Source organism: Falco punctatus (genome assembly GCF_963210335.1).
Source record: "Falco punctatus genome assembly, chromosome: 10".
NCBI lineage: Eukaryota > Metazoa > Chordata > Aves > Falconiformes > Falconidae > Falco > Falco punctatus.
Window position 1 is genome coordinate 41,152,455 of NC_137590.1, and position 24,660 is coordinate 41,177,114.

Below are 24,660 nucleotides of genomic sequence, written 5' to 3' on the forward strand. Positions count from 1 at the left end.
TTAAATCTTAGGCTTAAGTCTCAGTGTTGAGTCTTAGGGATAAGTCTTTGAATTAAGTCTTCAAGTTTTGTCTTAAGGTTTAACCTTAAGTTTAAATGATAGGGTTAAGTCTTAGGGTTAAGTATTGAGTGTAAATCTTAAGGTTACGCTTTAAGGTTAAGTCTTAATGGTACATCTTAAAGTTAAGTCTTAGCATTAAGACTTAGGGTTAAATCCCAGGGTTAAATTTCAAGGTAAAGTCTCAAGGTTAAGTCTCAGGGTTACGTGGTCAAGTTGTGTCTTAGGATTCAGTCTTAGGGTTAAGTTTTGAAGTTAAACTTGAGGTTAAGTCTTAGGGTTAAGTCTCAGGATTATGTCTTAGGGATAAGTCTTAAGTTTAAACCTTAAGCTTAAGTCTTAGGGTTAAGCCTTAAGGTTAAGTGTCAGGGTTAATTCCTAAAGGTTAAGTCTTAAGTTTACATCTCATAGATTGCGTCTTAGGGTTAAGTCTTCATCTTAAGTCTTAGGGTTAAGTCTTAGAGTACAATCTTGAGGATAAGTCTTATGGTTAAGTCTCAGGGTTAAGTCTTAATGTTAAGTCTTAAGGTTGAGCCTTAAGGTTAAGTCTTAGGGTTAAGCCTTAGAGTTATGTCTTGGGGATAAGTCTTAGGGCTAAGTCTCAGGATTAAGTATCAAGGTTAAAGCTCAAGGATAAGTCTCAGGGCTACGTTTTAGGGTTAAGTCTTCAGGTTAAATCTTAGGTTTAAGTCTCAGTTTTCAGTTTTAGGGATAAGTCTTATGGATAAATTTCACGACTAAGTCTCAGGGTTGAGTCTTAAGGTTAAAACTTAACCTGAAGTCTTAGGGTTAAGTCTTATGGTTAAATCTTAATGTTAAATCGTAATTTTAAGTCTTAGCGTTCAGTCTAAAGTTTAAATCACAAGTTGAAGTCTTAGGGTTAACTCTTTAGAGTTAAGTCTTGGGGATAAGTCTTAGGGTTAAGTCTTAACGTTTCAGTCCTAAGGTTAACTCTTAGGGTTAAATCTGTAAGGTCAACACTTAAGGTTAACTCTTAGGGTTAAGTTTAGGGTTAAGCCTTAAGGTTACATCTTCAAGTTAAATATTAAGGTTAAGTCTTAGGGCTATTTCTTAAGTTTAAGTCTGAGGGTTATATCTGAGCGTTAATTATTAAGTTGAAGTCTTAGAGTTCATTCTCAGGGTTAAGTCTTCAAGTTACTTCTTAAGGTTGAGGCTTAGGGTTAAGTTTGAAGGTTAAGTCCGAATGTTACATCTTAAAGTTAAGTCTTAGGGTTAAATCTCAGTGTTAAGTCTCAAGGTTAGGTCTCAGGGTAGAAGTCGTAAGGTTGTGTCTTAATGTTCAGTCTTATTGTTAAGTCTTAAAAGTTATATTTTAGGGTTCAGTCTTAGGGTTAAATTTTAAGGTTAAGTCTTCAGGTTAAGTCTTAAGGTGAAGTCTTATGGCTTGAGTCTTAGGGTTAAGTCTAAAGTTTAATTCATAACTTGAAGTCTTAGACTTAAGTCTTGGGGCTAAGTCTTAGGGTTAAGTCTTAAATCTTCGGTTTAAGTCTCAGTGTTGAGTCTTAGGGATAAGTCTTTGAATTAAGTCTTCAAGTTTTGTCTTAAGGTTTAACCTTAAGTTTAAATCATAGGGTTAAGTCTTAGGGTTAAGTATTGAGTGCAAATCTTAAGGTTACGCTTTAAGGTTAAGTCTTAATGGTACATCTTAAAGTTAAGTCTTAGCATTAAGACTTAGGGTTAAATCCCAGGGTTAAATTTCAAGGTAAAGTCTCAAGGTTAAGTCTCAGGGTTACGTGGTCAAGTTGTGTCTTAGGATTCAGTCTTAGGGTTAAGATTTGAAGTTAAACTTGAGGTTAAGTCTTAGGGTTAAGTCTCAGGATTATGTCTTAGGGATAAGTCTTAAGTTTAAACCTTAAGCTTAAGTCTTCGGGTTAAGCCTTAAGGTTAAGTGTCAGGGTTAATTCCTAAAGGTTAAGTCTTAAGTTTACATCTCATAGATTGAGTCTTAGGGTTAATTAAGTCTTAAGTTTACATCTCATAGATTGAGTCTTAGGGTTAAGTCTTCATCTTAAGTCTTAGGGTTAAGTCTTAGAGTACAATCTTGAGGATAAGTCTTATGGTTAAGTCTCAGGGTTAAGTCTTAATGTTAAGTCTTAAGGTTGAGCCTTAAGGTTAAGTCTTAGGGTTAAGCCTTAGAGTTATGTCTTGGGGATAAGTCTTAGGGCTAAGTCTCAGGATTAAGTATCAAGGTTAAAGCTCAAGGATAAGTCTCAGGGCTACGTTTTAGGGTTAAGTCTTCAGGTTAAATCTTAGGTTTAAGTCTCAGTTTTCAGTTTTAGGGATAAGTCTTATGGATAAATTTCACGACTAAGTCTCAGGGTTGAGTCTTAAGGTTAAAACTTAACCTGAAGTCTTAGGGTTAAGTCTTATGGTTAAATCTTAATGTTAAATCGTAATTTTAAGTCTTAGCGTTCAGTCTAAAGTTTAAATCACAAGTTGAAGTCTTAGGGTTAACTCTTTAGAGTTAAGTCTTGGGGATAAGTCTTAGGGTTAAGTCTTAACGTTTCAGTCCTAAGGTTAACTCTTAGGGTTAAATCTGTAAGGTCAACACTTAAGGTTAACTCTTAGGGTTAAGTTTAGGGTTAAGCCTTAAGGTTACATCTTCAAGTTAAATATTAAGGTTAAGTCTTAGGGCTATTTCTTAAGTTTAAGTCTGAGGGTTATATCTGAGCGTTAATTATTAAGTTGAAGTCTTAGAGTTCATTCTCAGGGTTAAGTCTTCAAGTTACTTCTTAAGGTTGAGGCTTAGGGTTAAGTTTGAAGGTTAAGTCCGAATGTTACATCTTAAAGTTAAGTCTTAGGGTTAAATCTCAGTGTTAAGTCTCAAGGTTAGGTCTCAGGGTAGAAGTCGTAAGGTTGTGTCTTAATGTTCAGTCTTATTGTTAAGTCTTAAAAGTTTTATTTTAGGGTTCAGTCTTAGGGTTAAATTTTAAGGTTAAGTCTTCGGGTTAAGTCTTAAGGTGAAGTCTTATGGCTTGAGTCTTAGGGTTAAGTCTAAAGTTTAATTCATAACTTGAAGTCTTAGACTTAAGTCTTGGGGCTAAGTCTTAGGGTTAAGTCTTAAATCTTAGGCTTAAGTCTCAGTGTTGAGTCTTAGGGATAAGTCTTTGAATTAAGTCTTCAAGTTTTGTCTTAAGGTTTAACCTTAAGTTTAAATCATAGGGTTAAGTCTTAGGGTTAAGTATTGAGTGTAAATCTTAAGGTTACGCTTTAAGGTTAAGTCTTAATGGTACATCTTAAAGTTAAGTCTTAGCATTAAGACTTAGGGTTAAATCCCAGGGTTAAATTTCAAGGTAAAGTCTCAAGGTTAAGTGTCAGGGTTACGTGGTCAAGTTGTGTCTTAGGATTCAGTCTTAGGGTTAAGTTTTGAAGTTAAACTTGAGGTTAAGTCTTAGGGTTAAGTCTCAGGATTATGTCTTAGGGATAAGTCTTAAGTTTAAACCTTAAGCTTAAGTCTTAGGGTTAAGCCTTAAGGTTAAGTGTCAGGGTTAATTCCTAAAGGTTAAGTCTTAAGTTTACATCTCATAGATTGAGTCTTAGGGTTAAGTCTTCATCTTAAGTCTTAGGGTTAAGTCTTAGAGTACAATCTTGAGGATAAGTCTTATGGTTAAGTCTCAGGGTTAAGTCTTAATGTTAAGTCTTAAGGTTGAGCCTTAAGGTTAAGTCTTAGGGTTAAGCCTTAGAGTTATGTCTTGGGGATAAGTCTTAGGGCTAAGTCTCAGGATTAAGTATCAAGGTTAAAGCTCAAGGATAAGTCTCAGGGCTACGTTTTAGGGTTAAGTCTTCAGGTTAAATCTTAGGTTTAAGTCTCAGTTTTCAGTTTTAGGGATAAGTCTTATGGATAAATTTCACGACTAAGTCTCAGGGTTGAGTCTTAAGGTTAAAACTTAACCTGAAGTCTTAGGGTTAAGTCTTATGGTTAAATCTTAATGTTAAATCGTAATTTTAAGTCTTAGCGTTCAGTCTAAAGTTTAAATCACAAGTTGAAGTCTTAGGGTTAACTCTTTAGAGTTAAGTCTTGGGGATAAGTCTTAGGGTTAAGTCTTAACGTTTCAGTCCTAAGGTTAACTCTTAGGGTTAAATCTGTAAGGTCAACACTTAAGGTTAACTCTTAGGGTTAAGTTTAGGGTTAAGCCTTAAGGTTACATCTTCAAGTTAAATATTAAGGTTAAGTCTTAGGGCTATTTCTTAAGTTTAAGTCTGAGGGTTATATCTGAGCGTTAATTATTAAGTTGAAGTCTTAGAGTTCATTCTCAGGGTTAAGTCTTCAAGTTACTTCTTAAGGTTGAGGCTTAGGGTTAAGTTTGAAGGTTAAGTCCGAATGTTACATCTTAAAGTTAAGTCTTAGGGTTAAATCTCAGTGTTAAGTCTCAAGGTTAGGTCTCAGGGTAGAAGTCGTAAGGTTGTGTCTTAATGTTCAGTCTTATTGTTAAGTCTTAAAAGTTATATTTTAGGGTTCAGTCTTAGGGTTAAATTTTAAGGTTAAGTCTTCAGGTTAAGTCTTAAGGTGAAGTCTTATGGCTTGAGTCTTAGGGTTAAGTCTAAAGTTTAATTCATAAGTTGAAGTCTTAGACTTAAGTCTTGGGGCTAAGTCTTAGGGTTAAGTCTTAAATCTTAGGCTTAAGTCTCAGTGTTGAGTCTTAGGGATAAGTCTTTGAATTAAGTCTTCAAGTTTTGTCTTAAGGTTTAACCTTAAGTTTAAATGATAGGGTTAAGTCTTAGGGTTAAGTATTGAGTGTAAATCTTAAGGTTACGCTTTAAGGTTAAGTCTTAATGGTACATCTTAAAGTTAAGTCTTAGCATTAAGACTTAGGGTTAAATCCCAGGGTTAAATTTCAAGGTAAAGTCTCAAGGTTAAGTCTCAGGGTTACGTGGTCAAGTTGTGTCTTAGGATTCAGTCTTAGGGTTAAGTTTTGAAGTTAAACTTGAGGTTAAGTCTTAGGGTTAAGTCTCAGGATTATGTCTTAGGGATAAGTCTTAAGTTTAAACCTTAAGCTTAAGTCTTAGGGTTAAGCCTTAAGGTTAAGTGTCAGGGTTAATTCCTAAAGGTTAAGTCTTAAGTTTGCATCTCATAGATTGAGCCTTAGGGTTAATTAAGTCTTAAGTTTACATCTCATAGATTGAGTCTTAGGGTTAAGTCTTCATCTTAAGTCTTAGGGTTAAGTCTTAGAGTACAATCTTGAGGATAAGTCTTATGGTTAAGTCTCAGGGTTAAGTCTTATTGTTAAGTCTTAAGGTTGAGCCTTAAGGTTAAGTCTTAGGGTTAAGCCTTAGAGTTATGTCTTGGGGATAAGTCTTAGGGCTAAGTCTCAGGATTAAGTATCAAGGTTAAAGCTCAAGGATAAGTCTCAGGGCTACGTTTTAGGGTTAAGTCTTCAGGTTAAATCTTAGGTTTAAGTCTCAGTTTTCAGTTTTAGGGATAAGTCTTATGGATAAATTTCACGACTAAGTCTCAGGGTTGAGTCTTAAGGTTAAAACTTAACCTGAAGTCTTAGGGTTAAGTCTTATGGTTAAATCTTAATGTTAAATCGTAATTTTAAGTCTTAGCGTTCAGTCTAAAGTTTAAATCACAAGTTGAAGTCTTAGGGTTAACTCTTTAGAGTTAAGTCTTGGGGATAAGTCTTAGGGTTAAGTCTTAACGTTTCAGTCCTAAGGTTAACTCTTAGGGTTAAATCTGTAAGGTCAACACTTAAGGTTAACTCTTAGGGTTAAGTTTAGGGTTAAGCCTTAAGGTTACATCTTCAAGTTAAATATTAAGGTTAAGTCTTAGGGCTATTTCTTAAGTTTAAGTCTGAGGGTTATATCTGAGCGTTAATTATTAAGTTGAAGTCTTAGAGTTCATTCTCAGGGTTAAGTCTTCAAGTTACTTCTTAAGGTTGAGGCTTAGGGTTAAGTTTGAAGGTTAAGTCCGAATGTTACATCTTAAAGTTAAGTCTTAGGGTTAAATCTCAGTGTTAAGTCTCAAGGTTAGGTCTCAGGGTAGAAGTCGTAAGGTTGTGTCTTAATGTTCAGTCTTATTGTTAAGTCTTAAAAGTTATATTTTAGGGTTCAGTCTTAGGGTTAAATTTTAAGGTTAAGTCTTCAGGTTAAGTCTTAAGGTGAAGTCTTATGGCTTGAGTCTTAGGGTTAAGTCTAAAGTTTAATTCATAAGTTGAAGTCTTAGACTTAAGTCTTGGGGCTAAGTCTTAGGGTTAAGTCTTAAATCTTCGGTTTAAGTCTCAGTGTTGAGTCTTAGGGATAAGTCTTTGAATTAAGTCTTCAAGTTTTGTCTTAAGGTTTAACCTTAAGTTTAAATCATAGGGTTAAGTCTTAGGGTTAAGTATTGAGTGCAAATCTTAAGGTTACGCTTTAAGGTTAAGTCTTAATGGTACATCTTAAAGTTAAGTCTTAGCATTAAGACTTAGGGTTAAATCCCAGGGTTAAATTTCAAGGTAAAGTCTCAAGGTTAAGTCTCAGGGTTACGTGGTCAAGTTGTGTCTTAGGATTCAGTCTTAGGGTTAAGTTTTGAAGTTAAACTTGAGGTTAAGTCTTAGGGTTAAGTCTCAGGATTATGTCTTAGGGATAAGTCTTAAGTTTAAACCTTAAGCTTAAGTCTTAGGGTAAAGCCTTAAGGTTAAGTGTCAGGGTTAATTCCTAAAGGTTAAGTCTTAAGTTTACATCTCATAGATTGAGCCTTAGGGTTAATTAAGTCTTAAGTTTACATCTCATAGATTGAGTCTTAGGGTTAAGTCTTCATCTTAAGTCTTAGGGTTAAGTCTTAGAGTACAATCTTGAGGATAAGTCTTATGGTTAAGTCTCAGGGTTAAGTCTTAATGTTAAGTCTTAAGGTTGAGCCTTAAGGTTAAGTCTTAGGGTTAAGCCTTAGAGTTATGTCTTGGGGATAAGTCTTAGGGCTAAGTCTCAGGATTAAGTATCAAGGTTAAAGCTCAAGGATAAGTCTCAGGGCTACGTTTTAGGGTTAAGTCTTCAGGTTAAATCTTAGGTTTAAGTCTCAGTTTTCAGTTTTAGGGATAAGTCTTATGGATAAATTTCACGACTAAGTCTCAGGGTTGAGTCTTAAGGTTAAAACTTAACCTGAAGTCTTAGGGTTAAGTCTTATGGTTAAATCTTAATGTTAAATCGTAATTTTAAGTCTTAGCGTTCAGTCTAAAGTTTAAATCACAAGTTGAAGTCTTAGGGTTAACTCTTTAGAGTTAAGTCTTGGGGATAAGTCTTAGGGTTAAGTCTTAACGTTTCAGTCCTAAGGTTAACTCTTAGGGTTAAATCTGTAAGGTCAACACTTAAGGTTAACTCTTAGGGTTAAGTTTAGGGTTAAGCCTTAAGGTTACATCTTCAAGTTAAATATTAAGGTTAAGTCTTAGGGCTATTTCTTAAGTTTAAGTCTGAGGGTTATATCTAAGCGTTAATTATTATGTTGAAGTCTTAGAGTTCATTCTCAGGGTTAAGTCTTCAAGTTACTTCTTAAGGTTGAGGCTTAGGGTTAAGTTTGAAGGTTAAGTCCGAATGTTACATCTTAAAGTTAAGTCTTAGGGTTAAATCTCAGTGTTAAGTCTCAAGGTTAGGTCTCAGGGTAGAAGTCGTAAGGTTGTGTCTTAATGTTCAGTCTTATTGTTAAGTCTTAAAAGTTATATTTTAGGGTTCAGTCTTAGGGTTAAATTTTAAGGTTAAGTCTTCGGGTTAAGTCTTAAGGTGAAGTCTTATGGCTTGAGTCTTAGGGTTAAGTCTAAAGTTTAATTCATAACTTGAAGTCTTAGACTTAAGTCTTGGGGCTAAGTCTTAGGGTTAAGTCTTAAATCTTAGGCTTAAGTCTCAGTGTTGAGTCTTAGGGATAAGTCTTTGAATTAAGTCTTCAAGTTTTGTCTTAAGGTTTAACCTTAAGTTTAAATCATAGGGTTAAGTCTTAGGGTTAAGTATTGAGTGTAAATCTTAAGGTTACGCTTCAAGGTTAAGTCTTAATGGTACATCTTAAAGTTAAGTCTTAGCATTAAGACTTAGGGTTAAATCCCAGGGTTAAATTTCAAGGTAAAGTCTCAAGGTTAAGTGTCAGGGTTACGTGGTCAAGTTGTGTCTTAGGATTCAGTCTTAGGGTTAAGTTTTGAAGTTAAACTTGAGGTTAAGTCTTAGGGTTAAGTCTCAGGATTATGTCTTAGGGATAAGTCTTAAGTTTAAACCTTAAGCTTAAGTCTTAGGGTTAAGCCTTAAGGTTAAGTGTCAGGGTTAATTCCTAAAGGTTAAGTCTTAAGTTTGCATCTCATAGATTGAGCCTTAGGGTTAAGTCTTCATCTTAAGTCTTAGGGTTAAGTCTTAGAGTACAATCTTGAGGATAAGTCTTATGGTTAAGTCTCAGGGTTAAGTCTTAATGTTAAGTCTTAAGGTTGAGCCTTAAGGTTAAGTCTTAGGGTTAAGCCTTAGAGTTATGTCTTGGGGATAAGTCTTAGGGCTAAGTCTCAGGATTAAGTATCAAGGTTAAAGCTCAAGGATAAGTCTCAGGGCTACATTTTAGGGTTAAGTCTTCAGGTTAAATCTTAGGTTTAAGTCTCAGTTTTCAGTTTTAGGGATAAGTTTTATGGATAAATTTCACGACTAAGTCTCAGGGTTGAGTCTTAAGGTTAAAACTTAACCTGAAGTCTTAGGGTTAAGTCTTATGGTTAAATCTTAATGTTAAATCGTAATTTTAAGTCTTAGCGTTCAGTCTAAAGTTTAAATCACAAGTTGAAGTCTTAGGGTTAACTCTTTAGAGTTAAGTCTTGGGGATAAGTCTTAGGGTTAAGTCTTAACGTTTCAGTCCTAAGGTTAACTCTTAGGGTTAAATCTGTAAGGTCAACACTTAAGGTTAACTCTTAGGGTTAAGTTTAGGGTTAAGCCTTAAGGTTACATCTTCAAGTTAAATATTAAGGTTAAGTCTTAGGGCTATTTCTTAAGTTTAAGTCTGAGGGTTATATCTGAGCGTTAATTATTAAGTTGAAGTCTTAGAGTTCATTCTCAGGGTTAAGTCTTCAAGTTACTTCTTAAGGTTGAGGCTTAGGGTTAAGTTTGAAGGTTAAGTCCGAATGTTACATCTTAAAGTTCAGTCTTAGGGTTAAATCTCAGTGTTAAGTCTCAAGGTTAGGTCTCAGGGTAGAAGTCGTAAGGTTGTGTCTTAATGTTCAGTCTTATTGTTAAGTCTTAAAAGTTATATTTTAGGGTTCAGTCTTAGGGTTAAATTTTAAGGTTAAGTCTTCGGGTTAAGTCTTAAGGTGAAGTCTTATGGCTTGAGTCTTAGGGTTAAGTCTAAAGTTTAATTCATAACTTGAAGTCTTAGACTTAAGTCTTGGGGCTAAGTCTTAGGGTTAAGTCTTAAATCTTAGGCTTAAGTCTCAGTGTTGGTGCTTAGGGATAAGTCTTTGAATTAAGTCTTCAAGTTTTGTCTTAAGGTTTAACCTTAAGTTTAAATCATAGGGTTAAGTCTTAGGGTTAAGTATTGAGTGTAAATCTTAAGGTTACGCTTTAAGGTTAAGTCTTAATGGTACATCTTAAAGTTAAGTCTTAGCATTAAGACTTAGGGTTAAATCCCAGGGTTAAATTTCAAGGTAAAGTCTCAAGGTTAAGTCTCAGGGTTACGTGGTCAAGTTGTGTCTTAGGATTCAGTCTTAGGGTTAAGTTTTGAAGTTAAACTTGAGGTTAAGTCTTAGGGTTAAGTCTCAGGATTATGTCTTAGGGATAAGTCTTAAGTTTAAACCTTAAGCTTAAGTCTTAGGGTTAAGCCTTAAGGTTAAGTGTCAGGGTTAATTCCTAAAGGTTAAGTCTTAAGTTTACATCTCATAGATTGCGTCTTAGGGTTAAGTCTTCATCTTAAGTCTTAGGGTTAAGTCTTAGAGTACAATCTTGAGGATAAGTCTTATGGTTAAGTCTCAGGGTTAAGTCTTAATGTTAAGTCTTAAGGTTGAGCCTTAAGGTTAAGTCTCTGGGTTAAGCCTTAGAGTCATGTCTTGGGGATAAGTCTTAGGGCTAAGTCTCAGGATTAAGTATCAAGGTTAAAGCTCAAGGATAAGTCTCAGGGCTACGTTTTAGGGTTAAGTCTTCAGGTTAAATCTTAGGTTTAAGTCTCAGTTTTCAGTTTTAGGGATAAGTCTTATGGATAAATTTCACGACTAAGTCTCAGGGTTGAGTCTTAAGGTTAAAACTTAACCTGAAGTCTTAGGGTTAAGTCTTATGGTTAAATCTTAATGTTAAATCGTAATTTTAAGTCTTAGCGTTCAGTCTAAAGTTTAAATCACAAGTTGAAGTCTTAGGGTTAACTCTTTAGAGTTAAGTCTTGGGGATAAGTCTTAGGGTTAAGTCTTAACGTTTCAGTCCTAAGGTTAACTCTTAGGGTTAAATCTGTAAGGTCAACACTTAAGGTTAACTCTTAGGGTTAAGTTTAGGGTTAAGCCTTAAGGTTACATCTTCAAGTTAAATATTAAGGTTAAGTCTTAGGGCTATTTCTTAAGTTTAAGTCTGAGGGTTATATCTGAGCGTTCATTATTAAGTTGAAGTCTTAGAGTTCATTCTCAGGGTTAAGTCTTCAAGTTACTTCTTAAGGTTGAGGCTTAGGGTTAAGTTTGAAGGTTAAGTCCGAATGTTACATCTTAAAGTTAAGTCTTAGGGTTAAATCTCAGTGTTAAGTCTCAAGGTTAGGTCTCAGGGTAGAAGTCGTAAGGTTGTGTCTTAATGTTCAGTCTTATTGTTAAGTCTTAAAAGTTATATTTTAGGGTTCAGTCTTAGGGTTAAATTTTAAGGTTAAGTCTTCGGGTTAAGTCTTAAGGTGAAGTCTTATGGCTTGAGTCTTAGGGTTAAGTCTAAAGTTTAATTCATAAGTTTAAGTCTTAGACTTAAGTCTTGGGGCTAAGTCTTAGGGTTAAGTCTTAAATCTTAGGCTTAAGTCTCAGTGCTGAGTCTTAGGGATAAGTCTTTGAATTAAGTCTTCAAGTTTTGTCTTAAGGTTTAACCTTAAGTTTAAATCATAGGGTTAAGTCTTAGGGTTAAGTATTGAGTGTAAATCTTAAGGTTACGCTTTAAGGTTAAGTCTTAATGGTACATCTTAAAGTTAAGTCTTAGCATTAAGACTTAGGGTTAAATCCCAGGGTTAAATTTCAAGGTAAAGTCTCAAGGTTAAGTCTCAGGGTTACGTGGTCAAGTTGTGTCTTAGGATTCAGTCTTAGGGTTAAGTTTTGAAGTTAAACTTGAGGTTAAGTCTTAGGGTTAAGTCTCAGGATTATGTCTTAGGGATAAGTCTTAAGTTTAAACCTTAAGCTTAAGTCTTAGGGTTAAGCCTTAAGGTTAAGTGTCAGGGTTAATTCCTAAACGTTAAGTCTTAAGTTTGCATCTCATAGATTGAGTCTTAGGGTTAATTAAGTCTTAAGTTTACATCTCATAGATTGAGTCTTAGGGTTAAGTCTTCATCTTAAGTCTTAGGGTTAAGTCTTAGAGTACAATCTTGAGGATAAGTCTTATGGTTAAGTCTCAGGGTTAAGTCTTAATGTTAAGTCTTAAGGTTGAGCCTTAAGGTTAAGTCTTAGGGTTAAGCCTTAGAGTTATGTCTTGGGGATAAGTCTTAGGGCTAAGTCTCAGGATTAAGTATCAAGGTTAAAGCTCAAGGATAAGTCTCAGGGCTACGTTTTAGGGTTAAGTCTTCAGGTTAAATCTTAGGTTTAAGTCACAGTTTTCAGTTTTAGGGATAAGTCTTATGGATAAATTTCACGACTAAGTCTCAGGGTTGAGTCTTAAGGTTAAAACTTAACCTGAAGTCTTAGGGTTAAGTCTTATGGTTAAATCTTAATGTTAAATCGTAATTTTAAGTCTTAGCGTTCAGTCTAAAGTTTAAATCACAAGTTGAAGTCTTAGGGTTAACTCTTTAGAGTTAAGTCTTGGGGATAAGTCTTAGGGTTAAGTCTTAACGTTTCAGTCCTAAGGTTAACTCTTAGGGTTAAATCTGTAAGGTCAACACTTAAGGTTAACTCTTAGGGTTAAGTTTAGGGTTAAGCCTTAAGGTTACATCTTCAAGTTAAATATTAAGGTTAAGTCTTAGGGCTATTTCTTAAGTTTAAGTCTGAGGGTTATATCTGAGCGTTAATTATTAAGTTGAAGTCTTAGAGTTCATTCTCAGGGTTAAGTCTTCAAGTTACTTCTTAAGGTTGAGGCTTAGGGTTAAGTTTGAAGGTTAAGTCCGAATGTTACATCTTAAAGTTAAGTCTTAGGGTTAAATCTCAGTGTTAAGTCTCAAGGTTAGGTCTCAGGGTAGAAGTCGTAAGGTTGTGTCTTAATGTTCAGTCTTATTGTTAAGTCTTAAAAGTTATATTTTAGGGTTCAGTCTTAGGGTTAAATTTTAAGGTTAAGTCTTCGGGTTAAGTCTTAAGGTGAAGTCTTATGGCTTGAGTCTTAGGGTTAAGTCTAAAGTTTAATTCATAACTTGAAGTCTTAGACTTAAGTCTTGGGGCTAAGTCTTAGGGTTAAGTCTTAAATCTTAGGCTTAAGTCTCAGTGTTGGTGCTTAGGGATAAGTCTTTGAATTAAGTCTTCAAGTTTTGTCTTAAGGTTTAACCTTAAGTTTAAATCATAGGGTTAAGTCTTAGGGTTAAGTATTGAGTGTAAATCTTAAGGTTACGCTTTAAGGTTAAGTCTTAATGGTACATCTTAAAGTTAAGTCTTAGCATTAAGACTTAGGGTTAAATCCCAGGGTTAAATTTCAAGGTAAAGTCTCAAGGTTAAGTCTCAGGGTTACGTGGTCAAGTTGTGTCTTAGGATTCAGTCTTAGGGTTAAGTTTTGAAGTTAAACTTGAGGTTAAGTCTTAGGGTTAAGTCTCAGGATTATGTCTTAGGGATAAGTCTTAAGTTTAAACCTTAAGCTTAAGTCTTAGGGTTAAGCCTTAAGGTTAAGTGTCAGGGTTAATTCCTAAAGGTTAAGTCTTAAGTTTACATCTCATAGATTGCGTCTTAGGGTTAAGTCTTCATCTTAAGTCTTAGTGTTAAGTCTTAGAGTACAATCTTGAGGATAAGTCTTATGGTTAAGTCTCAGGGTTAAGTCTTAATGTTAAGTCTTAAGGTTGAGCCTTAAAATTAAGTCTTAGGGTTAAGCCTTAGAGTCATGTCTTGGGGATAAGTCTTAGGGCTAAGTCTCAGGATTAAGTATCAAGGTTAAAGCTCAAGGATAAGTCTCAGGGCTACGTTTTAGGGTTAAGTCTTCAGGTTAAATCTTAGGTTTAAGTCTCAGTTTTCAGTTTTAGGGATAAGTCTTATGGATAAATTTCACGACTAAGTCTCAGGGTTGAGTCTTAAGGTTAAAACTTAACCTGAAGTCTTAGGGTTAAGTCTTATGGTTAAATCTTAATGTTAAATCGTAATTTTAAGTCTTAGCGTTCAGTCTAAAGTTTAAATCACAAGTTGAAGTCTTAGGGTTAACTCTTTAGAGTTAAGTCTTGGGGATAAGTCTTAGGGTTAAGTCTTAACGTTTCAGTCCTAAGGTTAACTCTTAGGGTTAAATCTGTAAGGTCAACACTTAAGGTTAACTCTTAGGGTTAAGTTTAGGGTTAAGCCTTAAGGTTACATCTTCAAGTTAAATATTAAGGTTAAGTCTTAGGGCTATTTCTTAAGTTTAAGTCTGAGGGTTATATCTGAGCGTTAATTATTAAGTTGAAGTCTTAGAGTTCATTCTCAGGGTTAAGTCTTCAAGTTACTTCTTAAGGTTGAGGCTTAGGGTTAAGTTTGAAGGTTAAGTCCGAATGTTACATCTTAAAGTTAAGTCTTAGGGTTAAATCTCAGTGTTAAGTCTCAAGGTTAGGTCTCAGGGTAGAAGTCGTAAGGTTGTGTCTTAATGTTCAGTCTTATTGTTAAGTCTTAAAAGTTATATTTTAGGGTTCAGTCTTAGGGTTAAATTTTAAGGTTAAGTCTTCGGGTTAAGTCTTAAGGTGAAGTCTTATGGCTTGAGTCTTAGGGTTAAGTCTAAAGTTTAATTCATAAGTTGAAGTCTTAGACTTAAGTCTTGGGGCTAAGTCTTAGGGTTAAGTCTTAAATCTTAGGCTTAAGTCTCAGTGTTGGTGCTTAGGGATAAGTCTTTGAATTAAGTCTTCAAGTTTTGTCTTAAGGTTTAACCTTAAGTTTAAATCATAGGGTTAAGTCTTAGGGTTAAGTATTGAGTGTAAATCTTAAGGTTACACTTTAAGGTTAAGTCTTAATGGTACATCTTAAAGTTAAGTCTTAGCATTAAGACTTAGGGTTAAATCCCAGGGTTAAATTTCAAGGTAAAGTCTCAAGGTTAAGTCTCAGGGTTACGTGGTCAAGTTGTGTCTTAGGATTCAGTCTTAGGGTTAAGTTTTGAAGTTAAACTTGAGGTTAAGTCTTAGGGTTAAGTCTCAGGATTATGTCTTAGGGATAAGTCTTAAGTTTAAACCTTAAGCTTAAGTCTTAGGGTTAAGCCTTAAGGTTAAGTGTCAGGGTTAATTCCTAAAGGTTAAGTCTTAAGTTTACATCTCATAGATTGCGTCTTAGGGTTAAGTCTTCATCTTAAGTCTTAGGGTTAAGTCTTAGAGTACAATCTTGAGGATAAGTCTTATGGTTAAGTCTCAGGGTTAAGTCTTAATGTTAAGTCTTAAGGTTGAGCCTTAAGGTTAAGTCTTAGGGTTAAGCCTTAGAGTCATGTCTTGGGGATAAGTCTTAGGGCTAAGTCTCAGGATTAAGTATCAAGGTTAAAGCTCAAGGATAAGTCTCAGGGCTACGTTTTAGGGTTAAGTCTTCAGGTTAAATCTTAGGTTTAAGTCTCAGTTTTCAGTTTTAGGGATAAGTCTTATGGATAAATTTCACGACTAAGTCTCAGGGTTGAGTCTTAAGGTTAAAACTTAACCTGAAGTCTTAGGGTTAAGTCTTATGGTTAAATCTTAATGTTAAATCGTAATTTTAAGTCTTAGCGTTCAGTCTAAAGTTTAAATCACAAGTTGAAGTCTTAGGGTTAACTCTTTAGAGTTAAGTCTTGGGGATAAGTCTTAGGGTTAAGTCTTAACGTTTCAGTCCTAAGGTTAACTCTTAGGGTTAAATCTGTAAGGTCAACACTTAAGGTTAACTCTTAGGGTTAAGTTTAGGGTTAAGCCTTAAGGTTACATCTTCAAGTTAAATATTAAGGTTAAGTCTTAGGGCTATTTCTTAAGTTTAAGTCTGAGGGTTATATCTGAGCGTTAATTATTAAGTTGAAGTCTTAGAGTTCATTCTCAGGGTTAAGTCTTCAAGTTACTTCTTAAGGTTGAGGCTTAGGGTTAAGTTTGAAGGTTAAGTCCGAATGTTACATCTTAAAGTTAAGTCTTAGGGTTAAATCTCAGTGTTAAGTCTCAAGGTTAGGTCTCAGGGTAGAAGTCGTAAGGTTGTGTCTTAATGTTCAGTCTTATTGTTAAGTCTTAAAAGTTATATTTTAGGGTTCAGTCTTAGGGTTAAATTTTAAGGTTAAGTCTTCGGGTTAAGTCTTAAGGTGAAGTCTTATGGCTTGAGTCTTAGGGTTAAGTCTAAAGTTTAATTCATAACTTGAAGTCTTAGACTTAAGTCTTGGGGCTAAGTCTTAGGGTTAAGTCTTAAATCTTAGGCTTAAGTCTCAGTGTTGGTGCTTAGGGATAAGTCTTTGAATTAAGTCTTCAAGTTTTGTCTTAAGGTTTAACCTTAAGTTTAAATCATAGGGTTAAGTCTTAGGGTTAAGTATTGAGTGTAAATCTTAAGGTTACACTTTAAGGTTAAGTCTTAATGGTACATCTTAAAGTTAAGTCTTAGCATTAAGACTTAGGGTTAAATCCCAGGGTTAAATTTCAAGGTAAAGTCTCAAGGTTAAGTCTCAGGGTTACGTGGTCAAGTTGTGTCTTAGGATTCAGTCTTAGGGTTAAGTTTTGAAGTTAAACTTGAGGTTAAGTCTTAGGGTTAAGTCTCAGGATTATGTCTTAGGGATAAGTCTTAAGTTTAAACCTTAAGCTTAAGTCTTAGGGTTAAGCCTTAAGGTTAAGTGTCAGGGTTAATTCCTAAAGGTTAAGTCTTAAGTTTACATCTCATAGATTGAGCCTTAGGGTTAATTAAGTCTTAAGTTTACATCTCATAGATTGAGTCTTAGGGTTAAGTCTTCATCTTAAGTCTTAGGGTTAAGTCTTAGAGTACAATCTTGAGGATAAGTCTTATGGTTAAGTCTCAGGGTTAAGTCTTAATGTTAAGTCTTAAGGTTGAGCCTTAAGGTTAAGTCTTAGGGTTAAGCCTTAGAGTCATGTCTTGGGGATAAGTCTTAGGGCTAAGTCTCAGGATTAAGTATCAAGGTTAAAGCTCAAGGATAAGTCTCAGGGCTACGTTTTAGGGTTAAGTCTTCAGGTTAAATCTTAGGTTTAAGTCTCAGTTTTCAGTTTTAGGGATAAGTCTTATGGATAAATTTCACGACTAAGTCTCAGGGTTGAGTCTTAAGGTTAAAACTTAACCTGAAGTCTTAGGGTTAAGTCTTATGGTTAAATCTTAATGTTAAATCGTAATTTTAAGTCTTAGCGTTCAGTCTAAAGTTTAAATCACAAGTTGAAGTCTTAGGGTTAACTCTTTAGAGTTAAGTCTTGGGGATAAGTCTTAGGGTTAAGTCTTAACGTTTCAGTCCTAAGGTTAACTCTTAGGGTTAAATCTGTAAGGTCAACACTTAAGGTTAACTCTTAGGGTTAAGTTTAGGGTTAAGCCTTAAGGTTACATCTTCAAGTTAAATATTAAGGTTAAGTCTTAGGGCTATTTCTTAAGTTTAAGTCTGAGGGTTATATCTGAGCGTTAATTATTAAGTTGAAGTCTTAGAGTTCATTCTCAGGGTTAAGTCTTCAAGTTACTTCTTAAGGTTGAGGCTTAGGGTTAAGTTTGAAGGTTAAGTCCGAATGTTACATCTTAAAGTTAAGTCTTAGGGTTAAATCTCAGTGTTAAGTCTCAAGGTTAGGTCTCAGGGTAGAAGTCGTAAGGTTGTGTCTTAATGTTCAGTCTTATTGTTAAGTCTTAAAAGTTATATTTTAGGGTTCAGTCTTAGGGTTAAATTTTAAGGTTAAGTCTTCGGGTTAAGTCTTAAGGTGAAGTCTTATGGCTTGAGTCTTAGGGTTAAGTCTAAAGTTTAATTCATAAGTTGAAGTCTTAGACTTAAGTCTTGGGGCTAAGTCTTAGGGTTAAGTCTTAAATCTTAGGCTTAAGTCTCAGTGTTGAGTCTTAGGGATAAGTCTTTGAATTAAGTCTTCAAGTTTTGTCTTAAGGTTTAACCTTAAGTTTAAATCATAGGGTTAAGTCTTAGGGTTAAGTATTGAGTGTAAATCTTAAGGTTACGCTTTAAGGTTAAGTCTTAATGGTACATCTTAAAGTTAAGTCTTAGCATTAAGACTTAGGGTTAAATCCCAGGGTTAAATTTCAAGGTAAAGTCTCAAGGTTAAGTCTCAGGGTTACGTGGTCAAGTTGTGTCTTAGGATTCAGTCTTAGGGTTAAGTTTTGAAGTTAAACTTGAGGTTAAGTCTTAGGGTTAAGTCTCAGGATTATGTCTTAGGGATAAGTCTTAAGTTTAAACCTTAAGCTTAAGTCTTAGGGTTAAGCCTTAAGGTTAAGTGTCAGGGTTAATTCCTAAAGGTTAAGTCTTAAGTTTACATCTCATAGATTGAGCCTTAGGGTTAATTAAGTCTTAAGTTTACATCTCATAGATTGAGTCTTAGGGTTAAGTCTTCATCTTAAGTCTTAGGGTTAAGTCTTAGAGTACAATCTTGAGGATAAGTCTTATGGTTAAGTCTTAATGTTAAGTCTTAAGGTTGAGCCTTAAGGTTAAGTCTTAGGGTTAAGCCTTAGAGTTATGTCTTGGGGATAAGTCTTAGGGCTAAGTCTCAGGATTAAGTATCAAGGTTAAAGCTCAAGGATAAGTCTCAGGGCTACGTTTTAGGGTTAAGTCTTCAGGTTAAATCTTAGGTTTAAGTCTCAGTTTTCAGTTTTAGGGATAAGTCTTATGGATAAATTTCACGACTAAGTCTCAGGGTTGAGTCTTAAGGTTAAAACTTAACCTGAAGTCTTAGGGTTAAGTCTTATGGTTAAATCTTAATGTTAAATCGTAATTTTAAGTCTTAGCGTTCAGTCTAAAGTTTAAATCACAAGTTGAAGTCTTAGGGTTAACTCTTTAGAGTTAAGTCTTGGGGATAAGTCTTAGGGTTAAGTCTTAACGTTTCAGTCCTAAGGTTAACTCTTAGGGTTAAATCTGTAAGGTCAACACTTAAGGTTAACTCTTAGGGTTAAGTTTAGGGTTAAGCCTTAAGGTTACATCTTCAAGTTAAATATTAAGGTTAAGTCTTAGGGCTATTTGTTAAGTTTAAGTCTGAGGGTTATATCTGAGCGTTAATTATTAAGTTGAAGTCTTAGAGTTCATTCTCAGGGTTAAGTCTTCAAGTTACTTCTTAAGGTTGAGGCTTAGGGTTAAGTTTGAAGGTTAAGTCCGAATGTTACATCTTAAAGTTAAGTCTTAGGGTTAAATCTCAGTGTTAAGTCTCAAGGTTAGGTCTCAGGGTAGAAGTCGTAAGGTTGTGTCTTAATGTTCAGTCTTATTGTTAAGTCTTAAAAGTTATATTTTAGGGTTCAGTCTTAGGGTTAAATTTTAAGGTTAAGTCTTCGGGTTAAGTCTTAAGGTGAAGTCTTATGGCTTGAGTCTTAGGGTTAAGTCTAAAGTTTAATTCATAAGTTGAAGTCTTAGACTTAAGTCTTGGGGCTAAGTCTTAGGGTTAAGTCTTAAATCTTAGGTTTAAGTCTCAGTGTTGAGTCTTAGGGATAAGTCTTTGAATTAAGTCTTCAAGTTTTGTCTTAAGGTTTAACCTTAAGTTTAAATGATAGGGTTATGTCTTAGGGTTAAGTATTGAGTGTAAATCTTAAGGTTACGCTTTAAGGTTAAGTCTTAATGGTACATCTTAAAGTTAAGTCTTAGCATTAAGACTTAGGGTTAAATCCCAGGGTTAAATTTCAAGGTAAAGTCTCAAGGTTAAGTCTCAGGGTTACGTGGTCAAGTTGTGTCTCAGGATTCAGTCTTAGGGTTAAGTTTTGAAGTTAAACTTGAGGTTAAGTCTTAGGGTTAAGTCTCAGGATTATGTCTTAGGGATAAGTCTTAAGTTTAAACCTTAAGCTTAAGTCTTAGGGTTAAGCCTTAAGGTTAAGTGTCAGGGTTAATTCCTAAAGGTTAAGTCTTAAGTTTACATCTCATAGATTGCGTCTTAGGGTTAAGTCTTCATCTTAAGTCTTAGGGTTAAGTCTTAGAGTACAATCTTGAGGATAAGTCTTATGGTTAAGTCTCAGGGTTAAGTCTTAATGTTAAGTCTTAAGGTTGAGCCTTAAGGTTAAGTCTTAGGGTTAAGCCTTAGAGTTATGTCTTGGGGATAAGTCTTAGGGCTAAGTCTCAGGATTAAGTATCAAGGTTAAAGCTCAAGGATAAGTCTCAGGGCTACGTTTTAGGGTTAAGTCTTCAGGTTAAATCTTAGGTTTAAGTCTCAGTTTTCAGTTTTAGGGATAAGTCTTATGGATAAATTTCACGACTAAGTCTCAGGGTTGAGTCTTAAGGTTAAAACTTAACCTGAAGTCTTAGGGTTAAGTCTTATGGTTAAATCTTAATGTTAAATCGTAATTTTAAGTCTTAGCGTTCAGTCTAAAGTTTAAATCACAAGTTGAAGTCTTAGGGTTAACTCTTTAGAGTTAAGTCTTGGGGATAAGTCTTAGGGTTAAGTCTTAACGTTTCAGTCCTAAGGTTAACTCTTAGGGTTAAATCTGTAAGGTCAACACTTAAGGTTAACTCTTAGGGTTAAGTTTAGGGTTAAGCCTTAAGGTTACATCTTCAAGTTAAATATTAAGGTTAAGTCTTAGGGCTATTTCTTAAGTTTAAGTCTGAGGGTTATATCTGAGCGTTAATTATTAAGTTGAAGTCTTAGAGTTCATTCTCAGGGTTAAGTCTTCAAGTTACTTCTTAAGGTTGAGGCTTAGGGTTAAGTTTGAAGGTTAAGTCCGAATGTTACATCTTAAAGTTAAGTCTTAGGGTTAAATCTCAGTGTTAAGTCTCAAGGTTAGGTCTCAGGGTAGAAGTCGTAAGGTTGTGTCTTAATGTTCAGTCTTATTGTTAAGTCTTAAAAGTTATATTTTAGGGTTCAGTCTTAGGGTTAAATTTTAAGGTTAAGTCTTCGGGTTAAGTCTTAAGGTGAAGTCTTATGGCTTGAGTCTTAGGGTTAAGTCTAAAGTTTAATTCATAACTTGAAGTCTTAGACTTAAGTCTTGGGGCTAAGTCTTAGGGTTAAGTCTTAAATCTTAGGTTTAAGTCTCAGTGTTGAGTCTTAGGGATAAGTCTTTGAATTAAGTCTTCAAGTTTTGTCTTAAGGTTTAACCTTAAGTTTAAATGATAGGGTTATGTCTTAGGGTTAAGTATTGAGTGTAAATCTTAAGGTTACGCTTTAAGGTTAAGTCTTAATGGTACATCTTAAAGTTAAGTCTTAGCATTAAGACTTAGGGTTAAATCCCAGGGTTAAATTTCAAGGTAAAGTCTCAAGGTTAAGTCTCAGGGTTACGTGGTCAAGTTGTGTCTCAGGATTCAGTCTTAGGGTTAAGTTTTGAAGTTAAACTTGAGGTTAAGTCTTAGGGTTAAGTCTCAGGATTATGTCTTAGGGATAAGTCTTAAGTTTAAACCTTAAGCTTAAGTCTTAGGGTTAAGCCTTAAGGTTAAGTGTCAGGGTTAATTCCTAAAGGTTAAGTCTTAAGTTTACATCTCATAGATTGCGTCTTAGGGTTAAGTCTTCATCTTAAGTCTTAGGGTTAAGTCTTAGAGTACAATCTTGAGGATAAGTCTTATGGTTAAGTCTCAGGGTTAAGTCTTAATGTTAAGTCTTAAGGTTGAGCCTTAAGGTTAAGTCTTAGGGTTAAGCCTTAGAGTCATGTCTTGGGGATAAGTCTTAGGGCTAAGTCTCAGGATTAAGTATCAAGGTTAAAGCTCAAGGATAAGTCTCAGGGCTACGTTTTAGGGTTAAGTCTTCAGGTTAAATCTTAGGTTTAAGTCTCAGTTTTCAGTTTTAGGGATAAGTCTTATGGATAAATTTCACGACTAAGTCTCAGGGTTGAGTCTTAAGGTTAAAACTTAACCTGAAGTCTTAGGGTTAAGTCTTATGGTTAAATCTTAATGTTAAATCGTAATTTTAAGTCTTAGCGTTCAGTCTAAAGTTTAAATCACAAGTTGAAGTCTTAGGGTTAACTCTTTAGAGTTAAGTCTTGGGGATAAGTCTTAGGGTTAAGTCTTAACGTTTCAGTCCTAAGGTTAACTCTTAGGGTTAAATCTGTAAGGTCAACACTTAAGGTTAACTCTTAGGGTTAAGTTTAGGGTTAAGCCTTAAGGTTACATCTTCAAGTTAAATATTAAGGTTAAGTCTTAGGGCTATTTCTTAAGTTTAAGTCTGAGGGTTATATCTGAGCGTTAATTATTAAGTTGAAGTCTTAGAGTTCATTCTCAGGGTTAAGTCTTCAAGTTACTTCTTAAGGTTGAGGCTTAGGGTTAAGTTTGAAGGTTAAGTCCGAATGTTACATCTTAAAGTTAAGTCTTAGGGTTAAATCTCAGTGTTAAGTCTCAAGGTTAGGTCTCAGGGTAGAAGTCGTAAGGTTGTGTCTTAATGTTCAGTCTTATTGTTAAGTCTTAAAAGTTATATTTTAGGGTTCAGTCTTAGGGTTAAATTTTAAGGTTAAGTCTTCGGGTTAAGTCTTAAGGTGAAGTCTTATGGCTTGAGTCTTAGGGTTAAGTCTAAAGTTTAATTCATAAGTTGAAGTCTTAGACTTAAGTCTTGGGGCTAAGTCTTAGGGTTAAGTCTTAAATCTTAGGCTTAAGTCTCAGTGTTGAGTCTTAGGGATAAGTCTTTGAATTAAGTCTTCAAGTTTTGTCTTAAGGTTTAACCTTAAGTTTAAATCATAGGGTTAAGTCTTAGGGTTAAGTATTGAGTGTAAATCTTAAGGTTACGCTTTAAGGTTAAGTCTTAATGGTACATCTTAAAGTTAAGTCTTAGCATTAAGACTTAGGGTTAAATCCCAGGGTTAAATTTCAAGGTAAAGTCTCAAGGTTAAGTCTCAGGGTTACGTGGTCAAGTTGTGTCTTAGGATTCAGTCTTAGGGTTAAGTTTTGAAGTTAAACTTGAGGTTAAGTCTTAGGGTTAAGTCTCAGGATTATGTCTTAGGGATAAGTCTTAAGTTTAAACCTTAAGCTTAAGTCTTAGGGTTAAGCCTTAAGGTTAAGTGTCAGGGTTAATTCCTAAAGGTTAAGTCTTAAGTTTACATCTCATAGATTGAGCCTTAGGGTTAATTAAGTCTTAAGTTTACATCTCATAGATTGAGTCTTAGGGTTAAGTCTTCATCTTAAGTCTTAGGGTTAAGTCTTAGAGTACAATCTTGAGGATAAGTCTTATGGTTAAGTCTTAATGTTAAGTCTTAAGGTTGAGCCTTAAGGTTAAGTCTTAGGGTTAAGCCTTAGAGTTATGTCTTGGGGATAAGTCTTAGGGCTAAGTCTCAGGATTAAGTATCAAGGTTAAAGCTCAAGGATAAGTCTCAGGGCTACGTTTTAGGGTTAAGTCTTCAGGTTAAATCTTAGGTTTAAGTCTCAGTTTTCAGTTTTAGGGATAAGTCTTATGGATAAATTTCACGACTAAGTCTCAGGGTTGAGTCTTAAGGTTAAAACTTAACCTGAAGTCTTAGGGTTAAGTCTTATGGTTAAATCTTAATGTTAAATCGTAATTTTAAGTCTTAGCGTTCAGTCTAAAGTTTAAATCACAAGTTGAAGTCTTAGGGTTAACTCTTTAGAGTTAAGTCTTGGGGATAAGTCTTAGGGTTAAGTCTTAACGTTTCAGTCCTAAGGTTAACTCTTAGGGTTAAATCTGTAAGGTCAACACTTAAGGTTAACTCTTAGGGTTAAGTTTAGGGTTAAGCCTTAAGGTTACATCTTCAAGTTAAATATTAAGGTTAAGTCTTAGGGCTATTTGTTAAGTTTAAGTCTGAGGGTTATATCTGAGCGTTAATTATTAAGTTGAAGTCTTAGAGTTCATTCTCAGGGTTAAGTCTTCAAGTTACTTCTTAAGGTTGAGGCTTAGGGTTAAGTTTGAAGGTTAAGTCCGAATGTTACATCTTAAAGTTAAGTCTTAGGGTTAAATCTCAGTGTTAAGTCTCAAGGTTAGGTCTCAGGGTAGAAGTCGTAAGGTTGTGTCTTAATGTTCAGTCTTATTGTTAAGTCTTAAAAGTTATATTTTAGGGTTCAGTCTTAGGGTTAAATTTTAAGGTTAAGTCTTCGGGTTAAGTCTTAAGGTGAAGTCTTATGGCTTGAGTCTTAGGGTTAAGTCTAAAGTTTAATTCATAAGTTGAAGTCTTAGACTTAAGTCTTGGGGCTAAGTCTTAGGGTTAAGTCTTAAATCTTAGGTTTAAGTCTCAGTGTTGAGTCTTAGGGATAAGTCTTTGAATTAAGTCTTCAAGTTTTGTCTTAAGGTTTAACCTTAAGTTTAAATGATAGGGTTATGTCTTAGGGTTAAGTATTGAGTGTAAATCTTAAGGTTACGCTTTAAGGTTAAGTCTTAATGGTACATCTTAAAGTTAAGTCTTAGCATTAAGACTTAGGGTTAAATCCCAGGGTTAAATTTCAAGGTAAAGTCTCAAGGTTAAGTCTCAGGGTTACGTGGTCAAGTTGTGTCTCAGGATTCAGTCTTAGGGTTAAGTTTTGAAGTTAAACTTGAGGTTAAGTCTTAGGGTTAAGTCTCAGGATTATGTCTTAGGGATAAGTCTTAAGTTTAAACCTTAAGCTTAAGTCTTAGGGTTAAGCCTTAAGGTTAAGTGTCAGGGTTAATTCCTAAAGGTTAAGTCTTAAGTTTACATCTCATAGATTGCGTCTTAGGGTTAAGTCTTCATCTTAAGTCTTAGGGTTAAGTCTTAGAGTACAATCTTGAGGATAAGTCTTATGGTTAAGTCTCAGGGTTAAGTCTTAATGTTAAGTCTTAAGGTTGAGCCTTAAGGTTAAGTCTTAGGGTTAAGCCTTAGAGTTATGTCTTGGGGATAAGTCTTAGGGCTAAGTCTCAGGATTAAGTATCAAGGTTAAAGCTCAAGGATAAGTCTCAGGGCTACGTTTTAGGGTTAAGTCTTCAGGTTAAATCTTAGGTTTAAGTCTCAGTTTTCAGTTTTAGGGATAAGTCTTATGGATAAATTTCACGACTAAGTCTCAGGGTTGAGTCTTAAGGTTAAAACTTAACCTGAAGTCTTAGGGTTAAGTCTTATGGTTAAATCTTAATGTTAAATCGTAATTTTAAGTCTTAGCGTTCAGTCTAAAGTTTAAATCACAAGTTGAAGTCTTAGGGTTAACTCTTTAGAGTTAAGTCTTGGGGATAAGTCTTAGGGTTAAGTCTTAACGTTTCAGTCCTAAGGTTAACTCTTAGGGTTAAATCTGTAAGGTCAACACTTAAGGTTAACTCTTAGGGTTAAGTTTAGGGTTAAGCCTTAAGGTTACATCTTCAAGTTAAATATTAAGGTTAAGTCTTAGGGCTATTTCTTAAGTTTAAGTCTGAGGGTTATATCTGAGCGTTAATTATTAAGT